Here is a 15,062-nt window from a genome sequence, read left to right on the forward strand (position 1 = left end):
TTTTACCCCATATACAGATTGCAGAATCACATCAGTTACACATCCATTGATTTACATATTGCCATACTAGTGTCTGTTGTGCTCTGCTGCCTTTCCTATCCTCTACTATCCCCCCTCCCCTCCCCTCCCCTCCCCTCTTCTCTCTCTGCCCCCTCTACTGACATTCATTTGTCCCCCTTGTATTATTTTTCCCTTTCCCCTCACTTCCTCTTGTATGTACTTTTGTATAACTCTGAGGGTCTCCTTCCATTTCCATGCAATTTCCCTTCTCTCTCCCTTTCCCTCCCACCTCTCATCCCTGTTTAATGTTAATCTTCTTCTCATGCTTTTCAACCCTACTCTGTTCTTAGTTACTCTCCTTATATCAAAGAAGACATTTGGCATTTGTTTTTTAGGGATTGGCTAGCTTCACTTAGCATAATCTGCTCTAATGCCATCCATTTCCCTGTAAATTCTATGATTTTGTCATTTTTTAATGCAGAGTAATACTCCATTGTGTATAAATGCCACATTTTTTTTTATCCATTCATCTATTGAAGGGCATCTAGGTTGGTTCCACAGTCTTGCTATTGTGAATTGTGCTGCTATGAACATCGATGTAGCAGTGTCCCTGTAGCATGCTCTTTTTAGGTCTTTAGGGAATAGACCGAGAAGGGGAATAGCTGGGTCAAATGGTGGCACCATTCCCAGCTTTCCAAGAAATCTCCATACTGCTTTCCAAATTGGCTGCACCAATTTGCAGTCCCACCAGCAATGTACAAGTGTACCCTTTTCCCCACATCCTCGCCAGCACTTGTTGTTGTTTGACTTCATAATGGCTGCCATTACTTTTTTATGTACTTTTAAGAATAAAATCCAAAGTCAAATCTGTCCTTGTTAACCTAGAAATACTTCTGCTTTACTAAGAAAACAAATTATTTAAAAACTTTAGGGAAAACCAATATTGAAATTGGTTACATTTAATATGAATTTTTAAAAAAAGAAATTCCTCAAAATAATCTTTAAAGTGATCTAAATTATCCAAAGTTACATTTAATTAAAAATTTTAATAAGCATATCTAAGAAGTTTCATGGAAACAAATTGTTATGTTAAATTGAAATAAATTTTAAGAATAAATTTCTCAACTCATTTGAAATTGGCAAAAAATAAATTTTGTTTGTAAGGTTTTATATTTTAAAAACCCTTCATTGTTACAATTTAACCAAACATATTTATATTTTTAAGAACTGAAACTTACTAAACAGTAAGTGGCACTAAATTTTATGTTTTCCTTATTTTTTTTTTACATCTGAAACATTGGTATATATGGTCTTATAATCAAATTTTAAGTAAAATTAAGTAAGACTAAATGGAAGAAACAAATTTAAGTCAAACTGTGTTTATTTTGTAGAAAATCTACAATATTCTATAGTCTTGGATTTCATGAATAACCTAGTAAACAATCACTGAGCACACTAACAGGCAAATAGGGGTCGTATTTTTAAACACAAATTTATTGAGTATGCTGTCTTGGCTGCAAGAATTAAACAGCCTTGATGAAATAATGATCATAAGAATTATCTTTGAATTACTTATAAGAATACTTGGTAATCATCCAGATTGTATATGATTTGGCCTGTGGAAGAAGTAGGAAGACCAAGAGAGAGCAGGTGTGATATTTGGAGTGTGGATGGAAATGGGGTAGAATTGAAGCATATGCAAGTAGGGAAGGAAACAGAAAATTCAGGCTCTAAATCCAGTATTCCATTGGAACCCATAAATCCAGAAAATCCCCACTTCTCTGTTGACCTCAGTTTAACCATAGGAAAAATTAACCATTCAAACCCTTAAACTTTTAAGTTCTTTTTCAGTTCTCAAAATTCTACAACTTTTTTTCAATACCTTAGTGAACTTGGTAAAACAAAGTCTATGCAAAATCATCCAGCAGAATTACATGAACACATTTCCAGAAAGCAGAATTTTTTTGGTGTGAATATACTATGAAAGTTCTCACACATTTTTTATATTCATCACTTTGAGAAAGATGAGATCTCTGACATTTCTCTCCTGAAGTCCCTTTTGAAATGACAGTCATTGGAAGTTGTTAATTGATGTCCAAACACTGTGTTCAAAATAAGTTGAACGTCAGTCAGAAAAAATTATAAATAAATCCCTAAATCGGAAAAGTATTAAGAACAAACAAACAGAAGAGCTTTGGAGTCCTCCAGGCACATTTTAGAGGAAAGATATTAGAATTGATCTTGGGCAGAAAGTTCATGACTGGGATCCCACAATCAGGAAGAAATCAGGGCAAGAGTTAGAAGAAAATGGGATTTTAAAAAAAAATTCTTTTAAATATTTTTAAAAACAGTAAAAAGTCAGAGAAGATGACCTAATGTTAAAAAATTATTAAACTCTACTGTGAAAGACAGGCTCTCAAGAATTTTGATGTCAAATAAGAAAGAATCAGAGTCAGTCACCTTGGGGTGTTTTGAGGTAGATTAAGGACGATGAACATAAAGACAATGAAGGACTGAGAATCAGTTTTAATGCATACTTTTAGTTTGCAAACTGATCTCTATATGGAGATACATTAAAGAGTGAGATATTTCGTGTTTAATGAATATATTTTATTTTAAAAATATTTTTTAGTTGTAAATGGACACAATACCTTTATTTATTTATCTTCATGTGGTGCTGAAGATTGACCCCAGGGCCTCACACATGCTGAGTGCTCTACCACTGAGCCACATCCCCACCTTTACCTTGTGTTTAATGAAAATTAAATAAAATTATGCTTGTCTAACAAGTACATAATTTTTCGAGAATTTATCATTTATTCATCTACATAATGAAATCAGCTAAAAGTTAGGCACATCTCCTTCGTTGATGATAGAAACAGACCCTTCACATAAAGGGCTGGAATTGACATATAAATTGACTTATTATACATTAAGCTATAATAAATCCTTGACATTTTCTGTGGACAGACATGATGAGTAGTAGGCTCAGAAGCCCATGGGTGTTCCAACATGGAAAGTCCAAGTGGCCTTGCCCAAGCACAAAAACTACACATGATCAACTATAGGGTCAACATTGAGTGAAAGAGGAAAACATGCTGGTTTATCTACCTTTGGTTTTAAATGGATAGTCATAGTGGACCTGGTGAGATGGGACAGAAAAGGGGGGGGGGGTGTGACAAAACCCACACCAGACTTAAAGTTCTGCCTTCAAAACCCAGTTTTCTATACCACACTAGAACATTTCCAAGTGTAGGACCAAGTTTGAATTTTCTTTGTATCTCTTGCAAATAGCTTGGTATCATGAACATAATAAATCTCAATAATCATTGAATGAATAAATAAAAATGAATGGATGAATGTGATGTTGAACAAGTCACTTAACTTCCGTCAGCTTTCCTGCCAAATCAATTTCATTTATCAGTGAATTTCTCTGGCTTTTTTAAAATAGATTTTGCAACATCTTATTTATAACTTCATTTATTTTTTTTAATGTAGTGCTATGGGTAGAACCCAGTGCCTCACACATGCTAGGCAAGTGCACTATCACTGAGCCACAATCCCAGCCCTCTCTGACTCTCTTTTTTATTTAAAGAAAAAAAATTATATATATACCACTGAGCTACAGCCCAAGCCCCTCTCTCTGACTTTTGATTACCTACATTTTTATTTCTTTATGTTGTTTGATTTTGTTAGTTTTTAAATATACTACCCTGTTATATAGGATCATTTCTGATCTTGAATAACACCAGTATTTTTTCATTCCACTACCAGTCAAGTTCTAGTATCAGTCATCATAAGTAAAATTACTTTATCATCTTTAAGTTTTCTGTCACATCCACTCACCAAGATGTGTCTGTAACTGCATCTTAGCAATCTGCTTGTCTATTCACTCTTCACTGTAATTACGCAAATATAGATAGTCACTCTATAAGTGACCTTGCTATCTTAACAAACTGACCCTAAGTGTTTTCTTTGCCTAACATTGAAATTTCCACCTACGTACATTATTCTATAAGCAATGGATCAACTTTCAAATAACAGTTTTTATTCTGGCTCCTCTCTGTTTTAAATTATCTCTCTCCATACACATATACAGACACACCCAAGTTTTACCCCTTGAAGACCTTTACATAAAAACTCCATAAATACTTCCTTCTTTAACTCTGTTTACTGGCTTAATTTATTTATAGGCTCAATTTGTTGCTCTCCCCAGGCCCTTACCATTATGTTAATTACTGTGCCAATGTGAGGTAAAGGACAATACGTGATATGGTCTTAATCATATTTGAATTCCTTAAACCTACCATAGTGACTATTCAGTAAGCATTTGTGGTTATCATATATAGACAATTCACCCTGATGATGGCTTGACAATTTTTTTTTACTTTACAATGGTGCAAAGTGATGTGCATTCAGTTACTGTATGCTGGATTACAATTCTGATCTCCCAGGCTAGGGAAATGTAATACAGTATTCTCTGATGATGCTGGGTAGCAGAAGTAATCCACAGTTCCTATTAAGCCACATGATCACGAGGGAAAACAACTGATATTCCACAGTGTACTGTGTTGCCAGCTTGTTTAATATCATGTTTTGTATTTTTGCATTCAATTGTGTCTATAAAATGCCCATCTGTGTGTTTATAGATATTCCCTATTTTATTATAAAATAGGTTTTGTGTTAGATGACTTTTTCCCAACTGTAAACTAATGTAACTGTTCTGAGCACATTTACGGTAAGCTAGATTGGGCTATGATGTTTGGTAGGTATATTGAGTGCATTCTGACTTATGATATTTTCAATTTGATGAATTTATTAGGTTGTGATTCTATCGCACATTGAAGAACATTTATATCTTGTCCTGCATAGAGCTCTGTGAAAGCCAGTGGTAGTAATCTATAAAATAATCTCCTGATAGTATCATGTTTGTTTGTTTTTTTCATCCAAAGAGGTAGGTGGTAGGGAAAGGGGACACAGAGACTACAAATACTTACAATTAAAACTTGAGGAAGCATAGGAAAGGGTTAGTTCCATGTTTGCAGAATAAATAAATTAATAAACTTTAAGCACAATCATCTTGCCATTTCCTTTTTTAATATTTATTCTTAAGTTTTAGGTGGACACAATATCTTTATTTTACATTTATGTGGTGCTGAGGATCAAACCCAGTGCCTTGTGCATGGTAGGCGAGCATTATACCACTGAGCCACAACTCCAGCACAACTTGCCATTTCTTTTAGCTTTAAAATTCCTTTATTTTTTGTCTTTTAGATTTGGGAGTAGAGAGCTAGAAGATAGCACAGGGAGGCAAGGTAGCAAAGAAAAGTTTTTCATTTGATCTCAGATAAATGCTTGCAGAGCTGTACTTCAGTATTCTCAATACTTGCTACAGTTGACTGTCACCTGGAAAGATTTTTTAAAAATACTTAGAGTTGGCACCATCACCCCAAATTCTGATTCATTTGATTTTGGATGGTACAAAGATAAGATTTTTTTTCAACTCTTCAAATGATACAAATATGAGGCCAGAATGAATTGCTCTGCATCATTTTTAATAACTTTCCACCTGACTCTGTCTCCCAAAATGCTTGTCTTCCCGTAGTACACTATTCATAGTGTTAAAGTATTTTTCTGTGTGTATTTGTGTGTATTGTGCATTTGTTTGTATGGTGTGCATAATAAGCAAGCCTATGTATATGTGTGTGTGTATATATATATATATTTTATATATATATATATATATATATATATATATATATATATATATATAATGTATTCACACAAATGGGTATAAAAGTTCTTTTTTGATGATGCAACTTTACTACTGTCTTCTCAGAAATAAGCAATATAGGTTATCAAAGTCAAGAGAGAGAAAAAAAGCCAAGTATTTCATAGCAATTCAAAAATATGTTGTGGTAGCTGGATATGAGTGTCAGAGCGAATTCTTGATATAAGAAGAGAGCCAACTATGTTTGGCAGAATCAAAGTTCTATTATCTCTGTTTTCCTGACAATACACATAAAGATCCAAATGTCTGCCCATGCATGTGCTAGGAGGGTGACTGCTGGTTCTCACTGTACTAAGACCAAGCACATCTATATTCCAGAAAATACTAGATGAAGCCAAAATTGGTCCAGTATTGCTTTTCATTCTTTGTTGCCAGATGGTTCCTTTCAGCATGATCTCTCATTTGAGGATAGAGCTGAAAAATAGCTTAAATCAGATGGCTTAGTCAAGACCTGTGGTTTTCCTTATTTTTTATTGTGGAAAGTTTTATATGCAAAAGCTAAAAGATAAATATATTGATTACCATCTATCCATCACCCAGCTTAAAGAACCATCAGCTCAGCACAATCTTGTTTCATCTGTTATCCAAAGCCAAATTATTTTGAACCAAATCCCAGGCCTAATTATGTTTTCTTTAAGTGTCTCCTCATGTACACTTAAGATTAAAATTTCTTTGCTCAAACAAAAATCATAATACTTATCATCATGTCTCAAAGCATTAATAATTATCTTAATATCATTAAAAATCCAGTTAGTAGTCAAATTTCCTTGGTTGTCTTGAAAAATGATTTTCTTTTTTAAATTTATTTCTAACATACATGACAATATTGGAGTGTATTACATTCATAATTATCCATTCACAGCACAATTTTGCATAACTCTGTATATAGAGTATGTTCATGCCAAATTATTGCATTATATATGCAACAGTGCTGTTTTAGTCTATCACCTTGGCTTGTAACCTGGAAATATAAAAATAAGCACAATGTCCAGACAGCCTGAACCATTAGGACTCAGGGCCTTTGCCAGGCATCCCACTTGAGATAAGTAAGCTGTCTTCTCTGGACACAAGTCAGAGTCAATCTTGCAACACCTGCTTTCACTCTTTCTCCCAGTCCTTGTCTCTGTAATGGAGCCCATAACCAGCAGCAAACTGAGACCAAAGGCCAAAAGAAGAATCTGGCTTACTAAGAGACAGAGACAAGTCTCTCCCTTTTTTTCTGCTCCAGCTCCTTTCCCCACACCTCCTATCTTCATTACCATGTCTGAAGAATCCTAGCCACAGAATGTCTCAGTTTTCTTTTAATTTCACTTTTCCTTATTTGCATCTTTTTATAATTTTGTGCCATTCACAGACACTTCATCACCTAACAGACAAGACATCAACTCTGGATCATAAGTTTTCCTCTCATGCTATGTGCTTATCCATCATCTTCCAACAAACTGTAGGAAGAAGCACCTTCTCTGTGATCAGTAGGGCTGATGATTATCAGTCCTTAGCATACTTCCCCTTTCTAAAACTAGGTGGCTTATCCACAATTTCCTGTGTATATGCTTCTTTAATTATCAAGAGAGGATGAAAGAGTGAGAGAAAAAGATATATTTACACATAAATGTCTATAAATTCAAAATAGATGTATACTTAAAATACAGTGACCCTCTGCCCTTCTAACAAAGTGTTCTTTCGACTGAAATTTTCTCTGATCTGTTTTCTCACTTGACTTTCTTCCCTCCAAATGTCATCTTCTAGAAACTAGTTGAAGGCATTCATCAACAGGTAGATACTTTCCTATCTCTTTGGACTGGGTTCTGTATGGCCTTTTAAGTCCCTTCCCTAATGTGATGGAAGATATATGCACACGAGGGCTGCCCATCTGCCTTAACAAGAAGTCTTCTAGGACCTCATAACCAGTTTCCCCTGGCAGCAGTGCTAGGATTCTAGGAAGGGAGATAAATTTCCACACTTCTTATGAGTTTTTGTTTACCTAGGGAACATGTTCCTTTGTCTTCTATAAAAGAAAACCAATTTGATAAGTGGATAAATAATAAGAATTGAAAAATAAATATAAATATCCAACTAGCCCAAAAGAGGGAGTGTGAATTTCTTAAAAATTGGTGCAACTATGAAAATTAACAACCTAACAGACATTGCTCTAGACAGTTTTTGATAGTTTAAGAGACTGAAGAAAATCTGAAACTGATCCAATTCAAAAAAGTAATTGCCATCAAGACAGCCCAGAAATTTCTAGATTTGTTGCTATAGGTCTGTCAAAGCCTGTAGATCTCAAACTGCTTTTAAAAGTATACCAAAAACAATCTCTACAGAGTCAGCAGCTAAAATTTCTTTTATTCTCATAATGTGGGCTATAAAATATTTTTTAGCATTATGTAAAACCTGACTCAGCAGCTTAGAGTGAGCTTATTTTTGCCACATAAAACATTTTCCTATTGTCCTATGTATTTTAGAATAATTTCAGCTATAAAATTATAATCAGAGTCAAGCAAAATGGAAGTGAAAAACTCCCAGGCTCCTTTAGATATGTCATGGGAAAATAGCCAATTGATTTATTTCATATGGCCTCTTAAACTAATGCATTTTCAGATATAATGAATTTTGCTCATTTTATATACATTTAAAAATCTATTTAAAATATGTAGATAGCAATTTCCTTAATTTTTGCAGTTACACTAATTATAAAAAGTTCACACTCAATTTTGGATTAGTTTGTATGCTTATATTCATATTTTAAAGTGTAATAATACATGGGAGCTGGAAGGAATGGCTAAAGAAATAATGCTAATACAATGTGAAGCTACTTTCTAGAACACCAGATTTCTTTTCCATTTCTTTTTAATGTGTTTGCAAATCTTATATGCGTATAACCTTCAGATTGAAAATGTCTCATGAACCCCAAACAGAATAAACAAGTTTAAAACTATATAAAATCAATCACTATATTGTTTATGAATGGGTACCTGTATAGTAAAACAAATAGTAAAGGAAACTGTCAAGATCAACCAAAATTCGGGATGGTGATTACCTCTAGGGAGAAAAATGGGAAACTCAAAGCTTTCAAATGTATTAGCAAATTCTTTTTCTCAAGTATTTATTATTAGTCTATAGATTGCATTTATATTTTTAAATATATCTAGACATCACAATAAATAGAATATAAATTACTGAAGTTAATCCATTCTTCTGTTACTTGCAATGGTACTAGATATTTTTATTTATTTATTTAAACTTTTATTTGTTTGTTTTAGATATACAATAGAGTACATTATTACATATTTATACAAACATGGAGTATATCTTATTCAAATCAGGACCACAGTCTTGTGGTTGTACATGATGTGGAGATTCACTGCGGTGTATTCATATAGAACATAGGAAAGTTATGATGTCAGATTCATTCCGCTGTCCTTCTTATTCCTATACTCCTTCCCTTCCCTTCCCTTCATTACCCATTTTATACTTGAACTTTTATTCTCCCCACTACCTTGTTTTGTGTTAACATCCACATATCAGAGAGAACACTTGGCTTTGTATTTTGAAGATTGGCTTATTTCACTTAGCATGATAGTCTCCAGATCTGTTTGCTTAAACGTCATAAAGTTATTCTTTATGGCTGAATAATAATCCACTGTGTATATATGCCACATTTTCTTTATCTATTCATCTGTTGAAGAGCACCTAGGTTGGTTCCACAGCTTAGCTATTGTGAATTGAACTGCTATAAATATTGATTTGGCTGCATCACTGTAGTATGCTGATTTTAACTCCTTTGTTCTTGGATAGGCAAGATTAATACCGTCAAAAAGGCCATATTAGCAAAAGCAATATACAGACTTAATGCAATTCCTATTAAAATTCTAATGAAATTCTTCATAGAAATAGAAGAAGCAGTCATGAAATTCATTTGGAAAAATAAGAGGCCCAGAATAGTCAAAGCAATCATTAGTAACAAAAGTAGGAGGCATCACCATACCAGATCTTAAATTATACTACAGAAATATAGTAAAGAAACAAAACAACAACAACAAGCCACCATGGTATCGCCACAAAAACAGACATAAAGCCCAATGGAACAGAATTGAAAGACACAGAGACAAACCTACATAAATGCAGTTATCTCACACTAGACAAGGCACCATAAACAAACAAGTGGTGCTGGGAAAACTGGAAATCCATATGTTGTAAAATAAAATTTAACCTCTATCTCTCACCCTGCACAAAACTCAACTCATAGTGGATCAAAGACTTAGGCATTTGACCAGAAACCCTGGGCCTACTTAGAAGATAATGTAGGCCCAACTCTCCATCATGTTGGCTTAGGAACCAAATTCCTCAATGATACAAGTAATTTTTGATAACATCCTCCTCCCCTAGACTGTGAACTCCACAAGGGCAGGGCCCCATTTTGGCTACCATTGTAGTGCATGTTACACACCCTTGCCCATTCAGGTTCCTCCCCACACGCATTCTTCAGCAAGTGATGGGTAACCAACCAGACCACTTATCTTGCATCCCAACAACAAGCAATGAGGCCTGATGGCTTCACCTGCAGGAGTGTGTGTGAGGCAGGTGGTGCAGAGGGCAGAGATTGCCACAGCCCACTGAACCCCATATTGTCTGCTCCCTGATGCCCAGGTGAGAATGAAAGAGCTTTACCATATTAAGATCTCATCCATTGGGGCCAGTGATTGGGTCACAAATGAGCCCCTTCTGCCTCTATTGGTTTAAAATCATGTCCACTCCCCTCTATCAGAGTTTGGATACATTGGACCTGAATGCTGATCCCAGGTAGGCCACTAGCAACTGGGAGGCTTTCCCAGAGACCTCAAATAAGTTCAAGCCTGCAGAGGTCTAGATTCTTCCTTGACAGTTTAAAGAACATTCAGAATTTCTACACATGATCTTTCTACTTTCCAGCAGAGTCAGGGTGCCTTCAGGTACAAATGAATCCTTAGTGTCTAGCACAGGATGTATGTAATGGTTTGTGTCCTGGAAATGGGAGGGATGGCTAAACCCCATGAATCTTTCAGGCATGACCCAGGTACCTTGAGAAGTCTTTTTTTTCCCCCGTGGCACCCTTAGTCTCCTTGCTTCTTGTCATGGGTCCTCACTGCCTTCATGTTCTCTGTGTCATGGAAGCTTGCAAGCTGACTTGCCTCTGAGCATTTGCCAGGCCCCAGCCTTCATTGCCTGGAATACTCTTCCCTCTTCCTTCAGTTTATTTCAACATTTGAGATATTATTAGATCCTTCACTGCCCTAGTCTTAAGTGTCCTATTCTACTTCCACCCCAAAGTCACCTAGAGAACAGCCTAAAATGATAACCAGAAGCTGATGATTTGTTTGGGAGGTGAAAATACAAGGCACTGGGAGTGAGAAAATGGAATTTGGGAAAGGAAAGAATGGGAAGTAATAGAAGGTGATGCCCAGGCTGGGCATGCTTTATGAGAAGTCTCTGAGATGCACAGTAGATGCATTTATTGGCACCTTGAGAGATATCGCTGTAGACTGTATTGTTTAGAAAAATGATACCTCATGGAAAGGAGGGAAGAAGATGGAATTTATCTGCCTGAACTACTCTTATCTCCTATTTCCCAATAATCAAATTTTACTTTATGAGTATTAACTCCCCCACACTTGCAGGTTACAACAAGAAATATGGCATGCCAGATACCATGCCCTATCACAGGGCATTCCATCCACATCTGGAAGTGATGGGAAGAGATTGAAACTCTGGGCATGTGGATGGTGAGTGCCAGAGAAAATCTGACACACTGCATAGGATGTGTCCAACATCCAATAATTTTTTTTTAACCAAACTAGTAGCAGAAAATTCAGGATTTGAACATAGTCTAGTTCTAGATTTTGTGGAAGATCAAGGTGAAGAACGTGAATTTGTAGCAAAGTAGAGTCTCTAAAGAATTTCGAACTGGAGAGTGACAGGAGATAAAGAGATTTTTAGGAAAGCTCTCATTCTATACTGTGCTCCATATTCCCATCTGGCTAAACTTAGCAGAAGTAGGTGGCCCCAGAGAGGTCAGGCATCTGAGACACCTAGGCCAAAGCTTCAATCAGGCTTCAAACTGCCTCCAAATGTTTGTTATCATTGAAGACTACATCTATCAGACCCCAGCTGGTCAGAGGCAGGCAGGATCTGAGTAGAAAGGCCAAAATGAGGGAAAGAGGAAGTTGAACTAAAGACTAGGAGCAAGAGGACCATGTGTCTGTCCTTGTTGGTCTGTGGATATGGGAGAATGCCAGTGTTCTTAATATAAAATCAGAATACTAATATTTCATTTCATAAAGTTTGAAGGAAGACGAAGTGTGCCTAACACATAGTCAGTAAAAGTCAATGATATTATTTTTCTTCATATTCCCATTTTTATAGAATGGGAATTCTATAAATTAAATTAGTCTGATCATATTCCAGTGAGTGGGAAAGGCTATTTCAAGGGAATGACTAATTTTCAAATCTGCCAATTACATTGATAATTAATACTTACCTATCAAATGCATATCTGAATAATATTGAAAAGAGCTATTTTGGGTCCTCAGAATTAGTTCTAGAAGCACACACAGTATATCTGAAATGAAATCAATCTGTCTGTAATCAGGGGTGGAAACCAGTCTTACACTACTGATTTTAGCTATTTAGTCATATTGCAATTATGTTCTATTGGATATGGCAATAAAACAAAACAAATACACACTGATTTGCTTATGAACTGACCCCCTCTACACTTCTGTATCTGTGGGAAAGAGACAAATCACTTAACTTCATCCACCTTGCAGAATTACCGTGAGCAATAATAAGGTATATGCATATAATGTGTTAACAGTTTCTCATTCTCAGTAGTGGTCAATATCATAAGAGTAACAATCAAGGTCACTGATCCAATGGATTATGCTGTTAATTTCTGTAACCCAAAGCATCATCCTTCAGATGAAATTCAGCATATTCATACTCTATTTCATTCTATCAGTTAACACATATTTATCAAGGATCTACAATATGCCTGTATTATACACTGCAAGAATATTAGTGAAAAAATAGACCCAAAACATCTTGACCCCCAAATCTAAACAAAACACAAACGCCACTCTCAATAAGCTTATGATTTACAGGGGGCAGAGAAGTTAAGTAAATAATAAACCATAAAGAATGTTAGAAAGCAGAAGTTTTACATAGACAATTAAATAAGGGAAGAAAAATGAGGTGTGTGATCAATGGGGATGATGCTATTTTAATTCAGTTTATCAAAGAGGTCTCCATAGAAGAAGACCTGGAGCAAAGACCTGGAGGGAGGGAAGCAAACCATGGCGATATCAGAAGGAAAAGTTGCTAAGTAGAGGAATCAACAATTGCAAAGACTCTGTGGAGAAAAGGAACTTAATATAAACCAGAAAAGCAAGAAAGTTATTGTGACTGGAGCAGGGTAAGTAAGAGAAGGAAGAAGAAAGTGAAATGCAGGGTATGTGTATGCTTATGCATGTGTGTGTGTGTGTGTGTGTGTGTGTGTGTGTGTGTAAAGGCCATTTAAAGACTTTGCTCTCATCCTCAGTTTGTCTATATTTATATTTATATTTATGATTTTCTTTATTCTATACTCAGAAATGTCGGCTAAAATTTAACCTATTTTCTTTTGGTATGTTGATTTGAAAAAAAATGTCAGGGAATTAAAAACACTTAAAGAAGAATTTTTTTATTAATAAATTTTAGCCACTGACAAATTAGATGTAAATTAATTTGTATTAAATGCTAGTACCCATGCTCAAGTTTCACATCCTACTTGTTTTTGACATTGAATGATTTGGTATACACAACGAGATTTAGGCAAATATCCTCAGACATTAACTTCAATAGAGTTCAGGTTTTCTTTATATTTTTCTTCAATCTTTGAAAGTATAAACCGCATTTCTAGCTTTCCAGTGAACTGATGCCATGTTTGAATTGTGAATAAGTAATCCTGGTTTCTTACTGTGATCTAGAGCAACCACATAGTTTATCATCCAAAATATGACACTTTCATGGAGGACAAATGCTAAACTGTATGGGCATAAATTACTACTGTCCCAGACAAACAGAACATATTGGCCCCAGAGAGAGATCAAACAAGAGTTTTGGAGTTGAGCAGACCTAAAATTAAATCATAGCCTTATCTCTCACTCCCTTTATGGATTTAAACACATTACCCAGGCTGTTTTAGATCCATATTTGGGGTTATAAAACCTAACTCAGAGTTGTTTAGGTGGATTTATTCGTATGAAAACACATCCCATTTTAAGAATGGGATGGTAACGGTGGTGGAGAGAATTATGTTCAATTATTGTAGAAGTTATTGAAAGGTCATTGCTGCAAAACTTCCCTGGGTTATGTTACTCTAGGGCTATAGCAATATAGAACTATGGTTACACAATGAGTATCAGAGTACCTTGAAGAGTTATGAGCATTCTCTGGCACACATAATCGTGCAATCCTAATCCTTATTTCTTGAACTATCGTCACATAAATTGAAGCAGTGGAATCATCAAATATAGTGCCCATTAATATCCTCAAATATTAGAACAACGACTCTTAGAAAATGATTTCTAAGTTTTTAGATATAAGACTGATGGATTTAAAATGGTAACTCTGATAACAAAAATTTCTTAAGGAAGAAATCTTAATTTTCCCTCCCCTAACAATTATAGTTCAATGCTGTGTTTGCTTATTGACACCAATTGCCTTACACTTCAGACTCTGGGTAATCATAGGAGATTGGAATCCTCATGAAACACTCTAGGCTTTTGGATTCAATAGTATGTTCAATTTTCATGTCAAAAACAAATTGGAAGATGCTAGCAAAGGCTTCTAAGTTATTTTCTATGAAAATACTTGTTGAAATATTCTCATTTTTTGAGACTTGTGATATTAATATTTTATCTCTATATTAAAATTACTTGAATCTAATCCAAGTTTTACCTACAGAATATGACACCCTGCTCCATTCTAACTTAATTGACTCAAGATATTACCTACTTTTCTCCCAAAATCTACTTCAGTGATTATCTTTATTTCCTCATCTTTCTCTCAAAAGTCTATTTGATTTTTAACTATTCTTATACAACACATAATTTTTATGTAATTCAACAGTAATCTTGACTTGTGTCAATTTACATAGTCTATAGATACTAAATGAAGAATTTCCATGTTCTATTACTTATTTTGATGATTTAAGTGTTTTGGGGTGATAGCCTAAAACACTATATTTAATCTA

At 35.1% G+C, this 15,062-nt stretch overlaps 1 protein-coding gene across 1 annotated transcript in view; it reads right to left on the bottom strand.

Moving 5' to 3' along the window:
- Ralyl (RALY RNA binding protein like) overlaps window positions 1-15,062 on the bottom strand; it is a 354,882-nt gene that overhangs the window by 229,646 nt on the left and 110,174 nt on the right. The gene's annotated exons all lie outside the window — the stretch shown is intronic.

This window comes from Marmota flaviventris, chromosome 15 (genome assembly GCF_047511675.1).
Source record: "Marmota flaviventris isolate mMarFla1 chromosome 15, mMarFla1.hap1, whole genome shotgun sequence".
Lineage (NCBI taxonomy): Eukaryota > Metazoa > Chordata > Mammalia > Rodentia > Sciuridae > Marmota > Marmota flaviventris.